General features: G+C 39.4%; 1 protein-coding gene across 5 annotated transcripts in view; it reads left to right on the plus strand.

Annotated features, from left to right (window-relative positions):
- Positions 1-19,198, plus strand: part of rad23b (RAD23 homolog B, nucleotide excision repair protein) — an 88,723-nt gene that overhangs the window by 63,189 nt on the left and 6,336 nt on the right. The gene's annotated exons all lie outside the window — the stretch shown is intronic.

A 19,198-nucleotide genomic window follows, 5' to 3' on the forward strand; every position in this document is an offset into this window, starting at 1 on the left:
TACATATAGAATAACAGCTTCTAAACATATTCTCATAACTATACCTCAAGTACATATTGTGCTCTATTTGGAACTGTGCCACATTACCAAGATAAAGATGCTTCATTGTGACTTTAACCCTCTGAACCCCACAACCCACAGTTTGGTTTAAAAAGCATGTCATCTATAATGAATTGTGAAAATTAATCATTTATCAGAACCAGAAACTGTAAAAACAAAAAGAATCATCAGATTTTTGACTTTTGACTGTCCTTTAGCAAATTGGGATGTGTATATTTGTCGCAAAAAAGTGAAATCTAAGCTTAAAATCATAATATTTCTCTTTAAAAATCACAAGATGAATCATTTGCACTAACCAGTTAATGTAAAGACAAAAAATTATGCACTCCTCAACACAAGCTGACTTAGCTGCAACCAACAGTCATATGACAAAAATTCTGATAGGTTTTTGGCTGAACTGCAGGCTGTTTACATAGAGCAGATTGGAGACTAATATGGAAACAAATAAAAAATATATTGGCAGTAAAATATCTAAAGCATGTCGAGTCACTGATTGTTTTCCAGTGTTGGAAAAATTTTGTACATGTAGAGTCCAGGATTTTTCAATTTTTGTCCATTTAATTTTAGTATTTTTTATGCTTTAATGCATTTAAACTATGTCATACTACACAAGAGAGAATTTGGAGTTCTCTCTACTTTCTTTCACAAAACACATACAAGACGTTACCACACAGCATAGCAAAGCTGTAGATCAGGAGTTGTTGACTGTGGCTGTCCATTGTTTCCGGTAATTAGCTCATCTTGTTTTAAGTGTATGGATTTATCCATTTGGATGAGAGGTAAAGTCTGAAGAATCGTGTTAGAGGGCTCAGCCTGTGTGAAAAGAAACCGAAAAATATATAAATATTCCTGTAAGCAATATTTCAATCAGCATCTGTAGAGGACCTTGAATTAATACTACGATGACCTGATGGTGTGTAGTAATGATGGTTATTCAGTATTAAAACTCTGAGTATCCATTGAGAGGTAAAATCAAACAAAGCTTCCAGTTAATATCTTTAGCATAACCTTGAGATATGTGGAGTTACTTGCAGCCTTGTGGCTTTCTTAAGAATAAAAAAAACTCATGGACTATTCATGTATCCAGAAGCAAGAAGGCAGCATGTGCAGAGCTTCACCTAGCAGAAAAGAGAAACAGATGAATAAATGGACAGACAGGAGATGTAAGAGTACCTTAAACTGGCCGTGTGAGTGCCAGAGGGCCAGCAAGGCATTAGTGCATCTCAGACAATGCTTCAAGTTTCTTGTTGTGTCACCCAATCTACTGTATGCTATTTTAGCTAATCCCTTCTTGGATTATGCCTCCGAGGCTTCCCATATGTGACACCTGTTGTTTACCTCTCATTCATCGGCCCTACAAACAGGCTCGACGTAACGCTGACACTCGCTCTGCGGAGAATTTCAAGAAAGCATGAGCAGGGTAGCATCTCCTGTCCTGCCTCCCCCCTTCTTGGACATCTCCACCGACAGCTGTGGAGTGGAGAGCGGGCCGCTGACGTCCTCAGGGGTAATTGCGCTGTAAATGTGAGGTTTGAGGGGGTAAATAACGAGCTGGGAGCCAGGGCCGAAGCAGCCAGGGAGAGAGAGACCGGGGGGGGGGAAAGAGGGTAACCTGACACCAACCACCACCTCTACTATAAGGAGCTTCACCAACACCACATCTTCCCTATATATAGCTTGTGGGCTGCTTTCAGTTTCAGTTTTCCCTCCTTTTCATTGTATTTCTTACTCTCACTCTTATTTTCTCCATAGCTTCCCCGTCACCCTGACTATCTGTCAATCATATCACAAGCCAACTTTCCATGCATACTGAAAGAGAGTTAATGCATGTATTTCTCACAGACACCCTCTTACTCTTTCCTTAGGAGAATGCAGAGGTAAATTTCAGCTCAGATTAGCAGAAAAGGCCTTTTTGCTTCATTGTATACTTTATTTATGGTCCGTGCATTAAAAGAAGTATTACAGTCTAGCATTTTGTAAGCTTACACTGGGCAACAGCCACCCTATATCTTTAAATTGCATTAAATACCATAAATTAAACACTACTGGAAAGAAAATGTGCTCATCCATCACTAGGGAGGGGGCATTAAAAATATGCATGAAGAAAACCATTAGCTACTTTTAATTATCCGCAGACGTCGAATGAATCGCGTAGGGAAATGCAGCTGCCGAGACTGAGGGCAAAGCAGGTTAATTGTACTGCAAGGATTTGTCAGTCAGGTTAAAAGCAGCAGAATTAACAGAAAAAAATCTGATTAGTGTTTCAGGAAGTCTTTCTAATAGTTGTAGGACTGTGTTACTTACTTCAGAAATTATAATGCCAACATACTGTGGATTACCTGCTATAGGTTTTACAATATGTATTATTTAGCTTAGCCCATTAGCTGACATTAGTGGTTTTGCAATATACAGCTGAGGCTAATTAGAAATTGTTCATTTTGTAAGTATTTGATCTTGAACCAAACCATAGTCGGTAATTCTCCTTTAAATCAAATATTCCTCTGTTTTCAGAAAGTTTGCTTCCTCTTCGTGGCCTTAATCTTTTAGTATTTCATATTTCTTTTACTTTAGAAACCCATCTTACAAATGGTTGTCGCATTTTAGCTCGTTTTTTGGTGTTTCAGATTCATTTTTGTTTTGCTTTATAAATGGATTTTCAAAAATTTAACATGTAACAAGTACAACAGCTTGGTCCGTTTCAGTTGTCTTAAAATGCGCTATGTTAACAACCTGGATTTGATTTGATTATTGCCATATTTAAATTTTGGCCTGATGATGACACTAGATCAAAAACAAAGGGTCACCAAGTTTACCAGATTTCAACTTGAGGATGAATGAACCAGTTTTGATCCACCCAATAATTGTGCATTTTGCTCAAAACCACAAATATGAACTTCATGGTGGCCATAGAGGAAAAGTCCGATCACCACAGCCAGAAGACTTCATCCTCTGGGGAACATGAATGATGCAAACCTTCTTGGCAATCACTCCAACAGCTGTTAAGATATTTCAGTCTGGAGCAAAATAGGCAGGGAGGGAGCAATAACGAATAAATAGTGTGGCTGACTATTTCTTGGTGTTAATGGTTTAGTCCACAGTGACCCTGAACACTGTATATTGTTTCCAAATGCATTAAATGGACTGATGCTGATGGTGAAGACTTCGAGTGAACTGTGAGGCATTTTAGAATGAGTGAAACTGGGCTAAGAAAAGAGAAAATAAAGAAATAGAAGACAAAAGTTTTCCTGAACATGGTTTGTCTTAAGTCATGAATGTTGGTATATAAAATGTAACATAATGTAATATTATAATAGCTTGTGTTACTGAGAATGTCAGATGTCCATGGAGGTCGTTCAAGTAGTCAGTTCAAGCAGTTATATATAAGTAATAACTTTTCAGACATGATTTAAATTACTGTGTCCAGGTCCTACATATATGCAGCACACCGTGCATATGAATGGGGCCCAGATTTGCTCTACTGACTTTGATAGTGTATAAGGAGAATGGGCTGGCAACCTCTCCAGGCTCTTTCCCTGGTTTTTCATGCTGAAACAGGCTCAGTCCACCTTAACTGTGACCCTGTATAACAAGGTGCTGTGGTAGCCTTGGAAAACTAGATATATCTTTAAATATGTGACATTTGCACTGCTGTTATTATCAGAGAAGTCACTGAGGCCCCGAGTAATGACTCACTGTTGGACATTTGACAAAACAATTGTGACAATACAGTGTTACATTTTTGTCATATCAGCTTGAAAACATCTCGGCGAGCAGCTCGATCAGAGTTATCTCTCAGTGAGCCAGACAGGCAGCACAACCCCTTTTATTCGAGTTTCAGTGTGATGCTCGGGTAGACATGCAGACGGTTCCTGGTTCCTTGTGGTTCCTGCATCAGCTCTGAATCTGAGTGGGTGGCTGACTAACTGGTTGACTGGCATTCCCCCAGAGACACAAGGAATGACAAAAACTTCGAAAAACAAAGGCAGACCAAAACCCCAATTGACTTGCACAATAAAATCCTAATTAGCTACTGGCAATAATGATAATAAAAATATAGTCTAGACATGCTGCATTGAGTAAAAAAGTGGGGCTTTTATGAGAGCCTAATGCACAGTTGGAAAAAAAAACCCTCCTCAATATTGTCTGCAGTGCCAGTGACAGCTTATATTATCTTGTTTTATGAATAATAAAAAAAGCTTTGCAGTTTTCTTGTTTGCTGATGTAAGGGGAAAGTATGCTAGTGGGTGTGAGTGAAGTCTGGGTCAGACTTGCACGCTGGAAACAGCTCAGTGTTTCATTAGCTTGCCTACTGTTGCTTTATTGTTATTGAAGTGGCTGTTAATTTAAGTTAACTATAATGAAGAGCCAATACAGGATTTAAGAACCATGGCACTCTCTTCAACAGTAATTCTTGGAGTGTGTTTGTGTCAGAGAATGTGTGCTTGCATGCAGCATTTGTTTATGCGCCTGTCTTAAGCAGCACGGCTTAAGGGAATAGTTCAACATTTTAATAAATAAGATTTTTTCTCTTATTTGTGGCAGAGGTGAGAAGATTGGAACGACGTCTACATTGGTTTGGTAAAGATGCAGCTGGGTGCAGAAGCAGTTAGCTTGAGTAGTGCCTTGATTGTACTTCCTTTGTAGACATGTAGTGTATATGGACAGTTGCAGACAGACATGTAGCGATTCCAAACTACCCTTGAAACATAGTCACACCATAAACATACATTTTGCAAAGAGGTCTGCATGGACTCTTGTGAATTTGGGGAGATGACAAAATTTATGTCATGTGGCTCCTCGCGGACCTTAGTGTGTTTGCAGGCTCAGAAAGTAGAACTTTGCCATTCCACATTTTCAAAGTAGGAGGAACTATATATTCTGTGCATGCTAGCCACTGCTAACCATGCACACTATTGCCCTTGTAGTGTAGTCACCGTGCAGACGCATCTGCAAAGGCTCCGCACGGACTCTCACAAACTTGTGCAGATGAATGAAATGTCACGCTGACGCTAGGAGACCCAGATGTAGAGATAATTACTCTGACCTTATCATAAAAACTGGAAGCTAACATGGTTTGGTCGAGAGGTGAAACATCAAACTGGTAGCCTGCTCACTACTTAAAATGGTACAGCATTTTTTTTAGTAATTGTTTAATCTCAACTAAATCTAAAATGTAAAATTGCCAAATTTGCCATTTTAAAGGGAAAAGCTCTAGCTGCAGACCTACTCTCTCAGGCCCCAAAGCTAGCCGCAAGGTACAAAATAGGCTACATAAATGTTCACTTACTTCACCTTAGCTATTAAAATCTGTTTCTAAGCAAATTCAAGGCAACAAATTATCAGTGCAGTTGGTAAATTTTCACCCATATTAGATTGACAAGGCCTAACTTTTGAGTTTGTTTCAACTAAAGCAGTGGCCTTGCACTCTTGGTCATGCTTCAAAGTACTGGTAAAGAAAGCAAAGTAACATACGACTACACATGCAAGTAACTTTAGTCTAACAGTGCTTGTATCATTAGCCTAAGCTACACGGAAATGTGTACAATTTTAAACTAATAGGTTGTATGTAATAGTAATGACAATTATCAGTGAAATGGAAGGAGATTCAGAGCTACTTGTGCCCTGTAGTTTACTCATACATATCATTATATTAATGACATAAATACACTGGTGTGCTTATTTTTTGCATATAAAGAGTAACCAACACAACAAACAATTTACAGGAAAAAAAGCCAATGAACATATTTCCCAAAATGGAGAACTATTCTTTCAGCAACAACAACATGCCCTACCTGTATCTGGAAACTGGAATTCAACCCCATCATTTACAATCTTGGCTCTCTAACGGAAAAATCACTGGTTCTTTTAAAGATTTCCCACAAAGTGTTTTTGTTACGGTCGTAAAGTGTGTTTTCTTTAAAGTGGAAGAAGCAAGTTGAAAGTTAAAAGCAGACTTGCACTAGTAAAAAATAACATTTTATTCCTAAATATACAAAGGTACACATTAAGAGAAGAATCCATTTTTATTAACTGGTAAATATATATAGATCATACAGGTGCTTAGATTCTCATTTAGATTGCTGCTACATATACATTTTTTTCATCGTCTTTGGAAATTTTGCATATCCATGTTTGTAACAATGACTGAGACCAGATTCTCTGTCAAGTAACTTAGTGCCACTGAGTTTTATTGTGTAGAGACAGTGTGGCGATGCTGGTTGGTGCCACAGCGGACACCCATAAAACAAGTCATTCTCTAATTTTGTTTGTCTTTTACTGCATGTAGCAAATGTGGCAAAATGTCTTTCACTCTGTCTTTTTAAATACATATAATACAGTTCCCTGTGGTAGATCCACTGATGGAAATGTGCGCTGATTTTTTATCACGGTTGAAATGTAAAAGCATCTATTTTTGTAGAGCTCTGGTGAGGAGCTTTTCCTCATGTCTGCAGTGTGCGGGTTCCCTTCAGCTCCCTTTGATCTTTTTCTGGAATCAAATGTAATGATTGTGGCTAACTTTGAAATCTGGAAACACGCTTGCTGTGTCTCATTGCAGAGCTCCTTTGCACGGCTCTCACTGGCACATTCGAGCTGCTGTTTGTTCCTGTTTTATTTATTTATTTGAAACACTGGATTCGTTTTGATGAGATGCTGTAACCGAATATAGTCTCATTAGTGCTGAGGTGACACCCAGGGCTGACAGTTTGCAGGTTTTCACTGTTGCAACAAAATATGGCAGACAATTAAAGGAATCCATTGACATTTTGGGAACTGCACTTATTCGCTTTCTCATCAAGCGCTAGATGAAAAGATCAGCAATACTTTCATCTGTACGTGTGGATCTGGAGCCAATAGTTCAGTAGTTTAGCACTTTGCAATGACAAGATACAGTATGGTGTAATATATGGACCACCTGAAGTGTAAGCTCCTGCTTGTGTGTGGATGAAAGAACTGAGATCTCCATGAATGCCATGTTCACAACATACTAGATGGTTGGTAGAGATGAAAGATGTTCATAAGTTCACATGATCGAACACCTCAACATACTGAGTGACTGCAGATGTGGCTACACGTTATAAGCTGACAGTAAAGCAAACATTAAAGTTGATTATCTTGAACTAGAAGCTCTGGATTATCTAAAGGAAACATGTCTGAATTGTCTTCCATCTGAATTGTCTTAATTGTTTTTATATAATTATACTATACATTTTACATTCTCTGAAATGGTGTGCTGTCTTGGTCAGGTCTCCCTTGGAAAAGAGATTTTTAATCTCAAGGGACTTCCTGGTAAAAAATAAAGGTTAAATAAAAATAAAAATAAAAAAAATGTTGCTTTGGTTATCAATTTTTCTGTATTATTAGAAGCTAGGTTAGATATGTTGGAGCTTCCAGAGAGTTCAGGCTGTTTAGATGTTGGTATAAATGCTATTTGTAAGATGTACACAGCATAATGCACAAACATGTGAGTGGTAGCAATCTTCTTTAATAACTCTAGTCAAGAAAAGACAATAAGCTCGCCAAAATGTCATAACTGCTGGTGCAACTCAGCCCTAATGTTGCATCGCCACTGGAATTAATCTGTTGTGATAAGCTGGAATGAAACCTGTGTACTTTTAGCTCTGTGTTGCGTTAGGGTATTAGTAGAATCAGCGTAAGGACAGGTTGCTGGAAACAAGGCCTTATGTACACTTCATGATAGAATAACTTTGGTAGTAGAATCATTTTTCAACTTGCTGCACATTTATTTGTTGTCTCTTTCACTAAATAACCTCACATTTCTGCACTTTCACTCTTGGTGCTTTTCAGGTTTTTCGTGGTCGCGAAAAGAATCATGAAACAATGATAAATGGAGCTTCTGTCTGAAGAGCTACTCCCAGTAAAGTAACTACTTAAAGCATGTTAGACTATGATGGTAAAGTGAACTTGGGCAGAGCTTGGCTTTCATGTGGTAATGGGGCTATTTGTTGGAGTCGGGGGACCTTGCCTTCGTGTTATTTAAATGGCTTTACGAGGCAATATTTCTATACATAAATATCTTTTTACCACAAGACTCGTGGAGGGTTTTTTGCATGTGACTGTGCATTCTGGAGTAAAGATATATATCTCTTTTTGTACTACAGTAAAAATAAATGTAAAAAAAAATGTAGTATTCTTTAGTTATAAGTAGGAGCCTATATTCCAAATGTAGCACTGAAAAGTCTTTTAATTTCTAATTTTTGCACAGTTTGGGACTTGTTTTATAGAAGTTATGTCAGAATGCCAGTCAGTTAGCCGGCTGGTCTAACACTTTGGTCCAGACTGAAACAGCGCAACAATCACTGGATGGAGTACTATGAAACTAAAAAAACATAGCCCCAAAAAAGATGAATGCTAATGACCAACATCAACAAGCCTTTATTCAAGTGAAATATCTCAACTTCTACCATTTTTTTTGGCATTAGATGTTTACTACATGATTCCCAGAGGATGAATCGTGTATCTTCAAAGCTAATATTTGTGAGTTTAAGTCATTTGTCTTATTCAAATTTTGTATACAAAATCATATCAGGATGAACCGTGGTGCTGACTTTAGCATTCTAATAAGAACCATCTTCAGGTCAAATTTTTCATCTGTCCACTGATTTACCAACCAAATACCAGCAAAATCTATATTCCCATGTGTCACATATTCCTGTGTATTTGTGCAAATTGGAGTTTTCCAGCATGATAAGCTAAGATGCTGAGAATAGTAAACATTACACCTGTAAGAATGTTAGCATTAGCATTAGCTGAAAGCACTACTGCGCCTACTTTACCTGCAGTCTCACAGAGGTACCAAATTAGATGTAGACTCTTGCTTATTATTGAAAAATCAAGAGAAGGTTAAAAATTCTGCGCTTCTTTTCTGTGTGGCAGATGTAAGCCTCAGACATGTTTTTGAATCGGAAATATAGAGTATCTCAACTCTTTGACTTATGCTGCACTGAGAATGTGACTTCCCCACCTTCATTATCTAATGGGTTGAGGGCAGGTCAGGTTGTGTAGCCCATAAATCTGTCACTGTGTGCGGTTACACTTCTTCACTTTACCTTGTAAAAACATAAACTTGCATTATAATGACTTTTGTAAAAGGTTGTCCTCGCCTGCTTGTTGGTTTTAGTATGAAATCTTTGCTGCCTTTATCTGACAGTGTTTTTGATTCATCCTTGCTCTTTACAGAAGCTCTAAGTTTAAATTTTAGGAAGCATTATCATCATGACGCACAAGGCTCCAGCTGACACATTCATGCAAAATAAGAGTTTATAATTTCAGTCGAACAAAGAGTCTATTATGGCCGACTCAGGGCCAGAGTAGACGCTGACTGCTGATATTTCTGTTTGTTTAAACTTTTTACTCACAGTGAAACAACGTTAATTTTGGTTTGTGGGATGTCGGTGGTCGGGGTTTGCAGAGCGGCGGTGTGAAGAACAGATGGTCTGAGTAAAACCTGTTCGAAAAACACACAACCAGTTGTGACCGTGCTTCTTTTTTCTCTTCATTGTGAAAGTCCCCGTTCTTATTTTCGTCAAAAAAGCAAACGACGGATCACAACCTCGGTGACACAGAAGATACTTGTTTTGAGCTTTTGTTTGACTTTCTGTGTATTCGATGCAATATGGTAATCACAGAAGAGAACGAGCCAAAGACGCCATAGACGTTTAGCAATCAGTAAATGCGAGAGAGAAAGCGAGAGCCCCATTCCCAGCCATAGCGCACACATGGGAGTCTGTTCCCACTAGTGTCTTAAAATAGTCACAGAGGGCTTTTCAATTATACAGGCCACGCTGTAAGAAGGGGCCCAATCATAAAACCAGAGTGTTTACCTCCTCTCTAAATCTTATTCTGCTTTGATTAAGGGGGCAGAAGGCGGCTGGGACGCTGGGATGGAAAAGACAAGGCCAGGGGGGCGATACTGTACGAAAAGTGTAGGAAACACAATGGGAGCTGTAATTGTCAGCCATCTGTGACCTGAGGCCAGCAGGGGATCTGCCATAATGTTAGATTAGTCATGTAACACTAGAAGTACAGAAAGAGAACATGAGTGGGGTCATTAAAGAGGCAAAGTTAGGTCAAGGTGTGTGAAGCTGATGTTCAAGGAGGTCTTTATTAAAGGGGCAATCCAACATTTTACATGTCAAAGTTAATTCATTTGTGAGGAGAAATCAACTCAACTGGAGAAAACATGAATAATGTCTTCTATTAAGTCAGGAAATTAGTTGTGAAAGTATTTCAACTACAAGCTTACAAATTGGGAGTTGAAGGTAGGTGCCACACAGGGAGGGATTAACAAAAAATGCTATCAAGTTGCATTGTGGGAAGTGTAGGATCTAGTTTATTTGGAGCTTGATCCATATTAATCCCCTTTCAGACATGCACTCCTTTCTATTAATCTGATGGCAACTGATCATGCTGGTTTCATTCAGACATGAAGTATCACAACTTTTCTGTAAAAGTCTGGACATTAATCTTACTGGGTCCATTGTTGTAGCGTTTCCGTGTCACATTCAGCATAATAGAAGCCTGAACTGCATGCAGTCACATCAACGCATAGGCTCTTCAAGGTGTTTGAAGTTGAGTTTTTTTCTACTTCTCAGCACCAATGTTGGTTATTTGTTCTCAATCTGCTATCCTGCTGTCCGCCTCCCCCTTCATCCCCACTCTCACCCCAACCGGTCGAGGCAGATGGTCGCCTTCCCTGAGCCTGGTACTGTCTGAGTTGCTTTTTGTTTCTGTCCTGTTTGTTACTTGCCACTGTTGCTGACTGATTGTTCAAAGGGAATCCAAAGGCAACTCTGGATTATTGGGTTCTCTGTTCTTTGTTTAAATTTTGTTAGGTCTTTATTCAAAGTGCTATGAGATGACATATGTTGTGAATTGGTGCTATATAAATCAAACTGAACTGAACTGAATTAAAATGTCCTTCAATATAAAACTATACTGCTTGAAGACAGTCTACAACAGGTCAGATTCACCAAAAATAAATAAAACCTGGGTTTCAACAAAACATTATCAGGAGTTCAGTTCGCTGCTTCCAGCTGTTTGTTGGAGTTTTTCCTCTGAGTTTATTCAAGTTTAAAAACCTTCAGCATCAAACAGCTGCAGGATTCATATCAGCATCTCCAAAGCAAGAGAGTTACACACATTTGTGCATATTAAGCAATAGAACAGCATTGACAATTAATTCATTAATTACATATAATTATAGATAATCCCCAACATGATGACAGGAACGGTCTGTCACTGTGGTGGGTGCGTCTGAATGAAGCCATCAGTGTTACGTATCTCATGTCTGAAAAGAGCTTAAGAGAGTTTAAGTCGAGATATCTTGGCCTATGCTGCATCGGTTTTGACCATCTTTGTTATCTGTCTCTTTAAATTCCCCACGTTTATTAATAAATCACTGGTTTTAAAGGAGTTGTTCTCTATCTTGGGAAACACCTGTACAAGTCCTGTGCAAAGGCTCATAATTGGACTTAAGACTCTCCGGGTTCACAGAGATAAATAGTGGAGCAAAGGTTGATCCACAGAGTTGCACCACAGGATTCCCTCACTGTCATCATGGAAAATATTGCACATCCTACATGCACACACACACACACACACACACACACACACACGCATGTGGAATTACGCATGTGCTATTTTACGTGTCTTTATAGTCGCAACGGCTGCATACAAGGGTGTGGATTCTCGTGTTCCCAGGTTCATTGTCCATCGTTGCTTTGAGGAACCAGCCAGACCAGTTTAGACGGAGCTCCATCTCAATTAATTACGACGCACAGGACGTCTTTTATAGCACATCTTGCTATTCTTGTTGCACTGCCGGCAGGGTTTCCTCTGCTATACAAGCACTAAAAACAGTGTTTAGTATCCAGGGAGCAAACACTTTCTTCTGTCTGGTATTTGTGCACTTCCCCAAACCTGTTATGGCACTAAAATGATCCTGATAATCCAGGTTTTGTGAGCTGTAGAAAAGCCGTGTAACGAATACACTGTGAGTCATTAAATACTAAACTATAACGATTATATAATTATTGTTAAAATGTGGTGGAAAAATGCACTTTTTTTAGTAAGAACTGTCAAATACACATACTTCTTTGAGGTCACAGTGTCCGTTAAAAAAATAAATATTTTATAAGTATTTGTTTTTCAATATAGGACTTAGGTAGGCCGTTAAATCATTGATGCTCATTTAAGGGTAAATTTGATTTTTGTTGATCTTTAATTCAGCAGGTCAACCTCAGCATAAACACCCCCATCTGATCTTTTTCTGCTGGCTGGATGCTCAGGGGATTATGTTTTTTAACGAGCCTCTCCTCATAGGAGGTAGATCATCCCTATCAATATTTCAACGCATATATTAACATTATCCAAATTGATTAAGTGCCTCGGCATCCTTAAATGTTGTTTATCAAAGGAAAGGTCACTTGATGTATTTGGCTGTCCAACAGGGTATCTTCCTGAGGACTCCATAGGAAGACATGGTGTAATATTGATCAATGGTTTAGCTTAGCTTCGGGTTATCATCGCTAATGATTCAGGGTAATGTTTAGACATCCCTTCGGGGAAACAGTAAAGAAAACATCAGCATGTTCGTTTTAAGAAATAAGAAGCAGGATCCAAATGAAAAAGCAAAAAAATGTATCAACAAAGACAACTGCTGCATGCAAATCAAAGTTCAGTGAAAAACCAGAAAATTAATGTTCAGAGCCGGATGACTCATACAAACGCTGCAAAATGTCTCACCCCTGCAGCTGTGTTAATCCGATGCTCTGCCTGGTTTGGGCTGAAGTTCTGCAGGGCTTTAACTAAGACGTGTTCAGTAGAGCTCTAAGAAACATGACACAATACACGAGCCCACATCAAACTATGCAGCCTTCTGTTGTAACAACACAGTAAACACAAGGCAAGTCTTTTGTCTAATAAAGCAGGAATTCATTTTTTATGCATTTTTGATTCTGAAAATGGAACACAGCAGTTGTAGCTAAACAGCATGTGTAAATACTTTTCATCCTGTGTTCTCCTTATTCTATGAAGAATGATATAAGTTCACTCACAGAGTTTGACTGAGTCCAGTTCATCTAAGATTTTCTTTATTCAGTTTGAGAACAGAGCATTGAATTATTAATCCTGGCAGGAAAAGGGATCTTTAATGGTGTATGATGCCTGTCTAATGCTCCATTTGGCACGTAGGAGGAGGTAAGATGATGTTACAGAGTGAAACACAAGCATTACATTTTTGCAATATTATTATTTTACAAGACGATGGACAACAGATGAGTCTTTTAAAGCTCATTTCTCTGGGCACAAATAGACATTTCAATCACAGCAGAAAAGTCGTTTTCCCAACTAAAAGAATTGTTTTGGGTTTGGTTACGCGTGTGAATCATCATGCTGAAGTGCAGACAGTTTGGTTGCTGATCTGTGAGAGTGGCTTTTAGCTGCTTTATCGTCAAAACAGAAATGTGGCCTTAGTTGCATTCTTGTCTGGACATTCCCCTCATGGATGATAGATGTGAGTAAATTTCTCAGATGGGGAAAAAAACATATGTTTGAGAATTCCCAACAGCTGATCAGGATTGTTTGTCTGGCTCGCTAAGGAAAGAAAAACCTTTCAATGTGTGATCCACAAGCACAAACGGGCAACTGAGGACAGAGACATTTTGATTTCCTCTTTATGTGAACTGACTGAAGTCAGATCATCAGAGCGCTGACACGGTCCACACCATCTGTGCAGGTTGTGTCAGCTGGCATGTGTGAATAAAGACATCTCATGTATTTTGATATCAAGCCATGATTCCTGTCATCACCTTCTGTTCTGTGCAGTATGATAGAAATACAGCATGCAGCTCTCAAGCCTTTAATATCAAATGTGTGTTTTAATGCCAGGATACCATGCAACACATACAATCTATAAAGAATAAGTGTTGATTTTGCTATACTGTCACGTTCATATAACTTTGTATAGAGAGGTACAAGGCAGAGAAAACTTTAGATGCAATAATGCTTAATTAATTTCTATGTATCGTGCACCATTTTAAAACTTCATGCGCTCAACAATGCTTACAACACGGAGAAGACAGTGTTGCAATCACATTCTGAGCGAGGTTTGAAAATCCAACCCTCCCTGCCCTTCACAAACATAAACAAGCCAATGGTTTGCAGCTCATTCATGAATCTGCGTCTTTGGAGTTCTTGCCTGAAAGTGTAAGTCTACCAGTTCTGAATCAAAGCCAAGGGACGCCCTTGTTCTCTTTTCTCTGTCTCTGCTTTGCAGCCATTCATGCCCTGTGGAGCGTACGTTACACCCAAACACTATCGCCATGGTGACACACATACTGTATATAGACCAACCTTTAAGGTGTGCGTCTGTGTGTCTTTTTTTCTTTTTTTTCGCCCGTACCTAAGCGGCCTTTGAACTGTGACAAGGAGTGGAACGACAACGTCAGCAGATAAGGGGTTTCCCTCTTCATGGCCTCCGGTCGCCCAGGCAACATTCCTGAGTCGACAAATATTGGGAGTGCATGCCAGAGGATCTCCCAGGAAGTCCAAAAGGCTTTCCTGCTCTGTTGTTGTTGTTGTTGCTATAGTAGTGGCTGCCAGCCAGGGAGTGTGTACAGGTGAAAGCAGGTACACTAACTGTGCCTACTTCTACCTGTTAGTGTTCACTCAAACTACCACACCGTTGCTATATGTACAAGGACCCACCTTAAAAGGTGTCACAACTAATCTGAAGCAGTGGATTTTCCCAAACTACGAACTTTAGTGTAGATTTTAACAATTTACAAACATAGCATCTGCGCTGACTATGTAGTTTGAATAAAAAACTGTGAAATAATCATTGAAATGACGTGTCTTGTCACTTAAATCACCCAGAAGATTATTTCAGTTCTGCAAAACAATAATCTGCGGCATCAGAGCAGCACATTTACACATACTTTGGAAGATTTAAGAGAGTTTTCAGACCAGACCCTTGAAAAACTCATTGGTCCTATGTGTGTGTGTGTGTGCATGTGTGTGTGTGCGTGTGCACGTGTGTGTGTGCATGGTTTGTCATGGTCACTAGGGAGGCGAGAGGCTTGCAGCCGTTCAGTGCAAACACAAACCAGGGCCATCTGCAAGCCTGGATCCCCTCCAACAGCAACACTCGAACACACACACACAAGTGTATCCACATCCACACACACTTTACATGATATCATGAAGTGGGTGTCAGTGGCTGTAGCACCTCATCTTTTGAGGTGAATGTATACGGTCTGAAGCCAAGGCAGATGTTCTGTGATAAAAGGGGTTTTTGGCAACAATTCCTCCATGAAACTCAAAAATGTCAGACAATTAGCATTGTAAATTCATTCAGGTCAATTAAATAGCTGTTCCCACAGTGTTTGTAATGGATTTACATCACAGATTGTGAGTTAGATATGTCTTGCCTTAGGTCCCAGTTTCAGTGTTGTTGGGTAATGTTGAGAAAACAAGTGAAGCATGTTGTTATGAAACAGTGACTGATGCTGTGTAGCAGCAGGCCAAAGTGAAAATGCCTCACTCCCTGCCAGAGATTTGTATTGGAAACCGCAGATCCATGGCACAGAACCACATGGGCCTTCCTCGAGCTCAGCACAGGAAAATGTGTGCGTGTTTGCATGTGCAGTTAAAGGCCCAACCCGCTTATAGGTCTGAAAAGGCTTCATTTGGTTTCACTTGTGTCTCTAACCAACTGTAACCGAGCGTCTTGTCAATTTTACAGCAAAAAATCAAAAGTTAAAACTCAAGATCCAAAAGAAGTTGCCGAAGCCGTCTGATGATTTCTGAATGAGCAGCACCTTGAACTTCCCTCCACTGCCCTCTTCTTCTTTGTTTCCTCTCATCTCTAATGGAAATGTTTAAAGAAAGACATCCTTAACTAATTAGGTCTTTGAGGTTGTCTTCTTGATCCATGTTGCTTGGATACAACAAAAAACAGCAGTGGGTTTCCAGCTGTATATACGGTACAGTGAGCCATCCATCACTCTGGTCCCTCTTCCACTGAAACTCCACAACTTCCCTTTGAACTTGTCATTATGGATTGAGAAAGAAAAACATATTTGATACTCACAGTGTGCAAGTAAATTCTCATCATGACTCAAGACTGTCTGCTGTGTCCTCTTATCAGCCATGCAGACAGCTAATGCACGTGGATTATTAGTCAGTGCACATCCAGATTGTGCTGGAGCCTCTTGAGCTGCAGCACAGACTGTCATTTGGTGAAGAACTTTGTTTACCAAAGGCATATTTGAAGCAGTCTCGTGTAGTTTTCCCTTTCGATTTTAAAAAGTTAATGGCAAAGGCAGCCCACTGAATAGAACCCTGTAGGGTTTATCTACGAATGTCTCAAAACTATATCTGATTTGAGTGATTGAGTGAAGGAGAAAAAGACAGATTTGCATACTCGTTTATATTTTATAGGGATAGTTTGGTTTCTTTAAAGAGGGGTGGTATGAGGTACTTACCCTTAGCCAGTGTATTAGCAGTAGTACAGGGTGGTCGTCACGCTCCCGGTTTGGAAAAGCAGACAGAAGCAGGTAAAGCAGCAACTCTGTGAGGTAAAATTACTGTTTTTGTCAACACAGTCTGGTGGCTTTGAACAAAGCAATCGAACCGCCTCAGTTCCTTTTCTGAGATGGCTGTTTGGTGGCAAGGTAAAGTGGTGAAAACATTCTAAATATAGTGTGCACTCAAACTCATGCTGATTTCTTTAGGTGGGTCTTTTTTAGATGGTTAAAATATATATTATTGCTGTGACCCCATCCATACCAGTCAATGCTTGTAAGAACTACTGTTGTTGTACTCCTATTTCTTCATACTGCCAACATGACAACCACAATGTGCAGTTGGGAATGCACATGACAATGGATAAATACCTCAATACAAAGAAATCAAACTCTCCCTTTAAGAGGAAAACAAACCAAGCAGTCACTAAACTGGCAGATGTAATTGAGCACTTTTCTCAAAAGAAAACAATTTGCTAAGAACATTGACATATTATCTCCTGATTAAGTTAAACTGGCTAATGTGTTAGCAAACACGTTGTCTGTTTACCCAACCAGCACACATGGAGCACTATAAAATGTCATTCAAAGCTGTCATTGTTGCTCTCACTTAATGGAAACAAATTGCCATTTCGCTACTCAGACTCACCAGATGTTGGTGGGTATAAGCTTGTCATTGGCTACAAACTTCATATTTCTTTCTACTCCCTATCCTTGATCTACAAGTTACTGCTTTTAAAATCTCCAGGCAGCGACCAACACAGTGAAAATTTCAAGTTTCACCTAAGGTTTGGATCATGCAATATGAATTATAGAATCAGTGAATCATCCATTTAATGACAATTATTGTCTCCTAGAACACTATTGGTCCATCAAAGCTATTCCGTCGTCACCATTTTGCATGAACACTGTCAGTGCCTCCTGATCGTTAATGTATAAAAGAAATACAAAAATGCCAGAGAATGGTTTTCTCCTACAGTAGAACGATGATGAGGTGCAGTCAGACCATTCTACACAGTATTGTGTCAAGGAGCACTATTTAGCTACCGGATGCTTCACTGCAATTTGATGGTGGATAGGTATTGTACTGGATAGTGACTTTCTTAGTTTTTAGCCGAAAGCATTTTCCTTGTACAGCAACTGTAACAACATGCTTCACCTACAGGCAATATGGACATGACCAGAGAAATGACTGTCATGTATTCGCTCTGCTTCCAGCTCTGCTTTAGTCTCCACCAACTCTGAGGGAAATATTTGTCTTTTTCGCTGCAAAATGCGCCCCTACATTCTCCAGTTAGTTGCTAGCTTTGTTTGCCATTCATTTGTGCTTTAAAATAGCCTGGTATTATCGGAACTAGTATTACGTAAAATGACTGGTTCACCTCGACACAAAGGTGAGATCAATTGTAAGATGTAACCAAACTGTAAAAAAAATGATACCAGAGACTGACATGTTGAAAGTGACAGAGCAGATCACTTTCGATTAAACACGTCAATGAATTTGAGTTATCTCTCAATCTGACCTTCAGCAGTCCCTGTTTTTGCAGGTGGGTTTTCAGATGAGTCATCCAGAGGTTCTGCAGGTTGTTCAAGTTTTCTGTTTGGATTACAACAGATGCACGAAATTGCTACCAGCATGTACCATACATCTGATAAGATCACAGAGAGAGAATCTTACCAGATGTACAGTAAGACAGTGCTCACTGAGGAAGGACTAAACACAGTTTTGTTGGCAAAGCTTTATCAGACATCCTGATCGCACCCTCACCGAAAGTTCTCATACAACAATGCTTTCAGGCTAAATGCCGTGTTAAGTAAGAGCTGTCATTTAGAGAATTTGGCGACTGCATTCGGTGGAAGGCAAACATGCAACAGAATCAGCAGTTCTGCATATTTGATTCTTTAGTTTTTATGGAATGTCTCGTATTTTCCAGGTGGAGTTTGGCAAAGACAACAACTAGTCCATTAAATTTATTCCACACATGCCACCACTGATAACAATTTGAATCGACAAAGAAGAACTGAGACACCGACATTTTTAACTTCATGATTCTAGGGACTCTGCATCACGACTCTCTGTAAGAAGGGCAAAATGACCATGTTTGATCATAAGACCCATTTTTCTGCTTTCCACATGCTCATTATTTCTTTGTCAGGTCAACTGAGGTCCAATTTTCAGTCAGCTTATTTGATTAGATTTTGATTGTGGGATTTTGGACATATTTTGAAGGAGACTCGTGTTGGTAATATGGCTCCTTCACCACTGTTCTTCTTCTCTCTTAAGCCCTTTCTCATTTCTCTCCCTTCTACAGTATTGAATTCACTTGTATCATAAATTCAAACGATATTAAACATTTAAATACATTTTCTCCCATTGAGGTATAGACTTCACAAGGTGACAGTTCTTGTTAAATTCCTGCCAACTGCAGCAGACTATGTAACTACACCACCTGTCCATACTGCTAACAATCTCTGGACTGTGGACAACAATTTGTTGTGACAGGTTTCTGTCACAGCTGCACAATTCACTCATCTCGCCCAAGATCTTGTTAAGAAATATTAGTGCTTTATTACATATCTAATATCTTCAATAC

Source organism: Amphiprion ocellaris, chromosome 17 (genome assembly GCF_022539595.1).
Source record: "Amphiprion ocellaris isolate individual 3 ecotype Okinawa chromosome 17, ASM2253959v1, whole genome shotgun sequence".
In the NCBI taxonomy this organism is placed as follows: Eukaryota; Metazoa; Chordata; class Actinopteri; family Pomacentridae; genus Amphiprion; species Amphiprion ocellaris.